Source organism: Sciurus vulgaris (genome assembly GCF_902686455.1).
Source record: "Sciurus vulgaris genome assembly, chromosome: 8".
Classification (NCBI taxonomy): Eukaryota; Metazoa; Chordata; class Mammalia; order Rodentia; family Sciuridae; genus Sciurus; species Sciurus vulgaris.
Window position 1 is genome coordinate 70,003,042 of NC_136468.1, and position 2,139 is coordinate 70,005,180.

Genomic DNA, 2,139 nt, shown 5'->3' on the forward strand with positions numbered 1-2,139 from the left:
TGATTTTAGCTGTACTCAGGTGACCAGACTGCTTCCTAGATGCTGTTGCAGCTAGATATGGTTTTTTAACCATGTGAAATGAGGATATGATGGCAGAATCTAGAGTAGCCATCTTGAAATAACAGATGAAGGCTCAGACAAAGCTTCCAGAAACAACCTAGACTTTCATGAGAGGGAAATGAACTCCTGTGTCATTTTGGGAAGCCCTGTTATGGCAGTCACGTTTCTATGCTAATTTCGTACATTTGGTTCCATTTTGGTGGGAGAATGGCAGTATTTAGAGGGCAACATGAATGCTGATATTCTCCTAATAAATAGTAACAGTGGTAAGAAATTTTTTATCATGAGGAAGAAATAACAGTGTAATTACAACCGACTTGTGGAAATGTGATAGTTATCTGTTGTCCAACAGACTATCCTCTAAAATGTGATTGCTAAAACAATGACAATACTTATTTTTAATGATAAATATGGAAGTTGAGTGGTACTTGGTCTGGAGTCTGCTATCCTCTGAAGGTTTGCTCCCTCACATGACTAATGGTTATTGTTGGCTGTCTAATGGGACTGGAATACCTACAAATAGCTTCTCCAAGTAGCAACTTGACTTCCTGACAACATGATGGCTGGGATATAAGGTATAGTTCATAGAAAGAAGTGGGGTTGGGAGTGCAAGTGTACAAGCGAAGAGTGCCAGGATGAAACTATTATGGCTTCTTATGACCTTAGTCTGAGTCTCCCCATATCACTTCTATTGCATTCTATTTATTAGAAGAAGCACTCAAGGTTCATTCAGGTCAGGAGAAGGTAAGATTAAGTCCACTTTTGGAGTGGGGAGAGAAGTGATGCTGGGGACTGAACCCAGTGCTGTGTGATACTAGGTAGGTGCTCTACCAGTGAGCCAAACCCCCAGGCCCTAAGTAAACTATTTGATGGGATAAATGTCAAATAAATTTTGAATATCTTTAAAAAACACTACAATGAAGACTATTCCTTTGAGAATTATCAGAAATAATTTAACACATATTGAAAGAGGAAGGGCTTTGGCCAGTATTTTGTTGTATGGCTATACATGCTTTAAGGGAAAAAGTAGTTGCTCTTCTGGGCACCTATGTGTTCAGCTATTCTACTACTACATAAAAAAGGGAGAATGGTTATTGGGTGACAACTAGCAGTCTCTACAACAAACTCTAAATGTAATTCTTCTCCCCTAAAACTGAGCATATCTAAGCAAGGAGTAATTCCTAACTAGTGTTTAAACAAAAGAGCCCAGCACAGTGCCTGGATGGTAAACTTTCAGGAAATGTAGAAGTTTTATTCACACTAAATAGTTATCACAAAGACTTCAGGCCTCCGTGCCCAATCTTGGAGACAATGGTTTCAACACTTTTAAACTTATTATCTATTTCTTATAAAAACCCAAACTCTCACCCACTATCCCACCCTTTCTAATTTGCTTACAAGGGACGTGTATTTCCCAAATGAGGAAATAGAAGATATAGTGTATTTCCTATTCATTGCCAGTTAATTACCTAGAGCAGGCTGCTTGTGATGCAAAAGTCTGTGGCCCCGTCCCTCACATGGCACTTGAAGGAGAAATTATAAAGCAGAAGTCAAACCAAAGGCCTTGTCCTTTTGGCTGCAGTTACTTTCCCTTGTGAGACCTTAAAGGTATTGTTTGTTTAACCTCTCTGGGCCTCATCCAAAAACCGGAGGCTAGTAGTACCTCATATGGGTATCCTGGTTTTTTTTGTTTTTTTTTTTTTCCGATGCTGGGGATTGAACCCAGGGCCTTGTGCTTGCAAGGAAGGCACTCTACCAACTGAGCTATATCCTCAGCCTCGTATGGTTATTATAAAGAGAGATACCTATGGAAAGTGCCGAGGAAGGTCTAGCACAACCAACAGCTTGTCGCCTCGTTAAACTTTACTTTTTGCAGCCTGCATGGAGCCAACGACAGTTTTACTTGTTTATTTCATTTTCCAAGTATAAAACTACAAAACCGCTCCGCGCGTTTTGACAGCATCCCCTAAAATGATCGCGTAACGCTCCACTGCCACAAAGCACTATGCTCTTTACGGCAGCTTACGACGCCGAACCTGACAAGAACACCTCGATCGCGCGGGCCAATCGCGGTGTTCC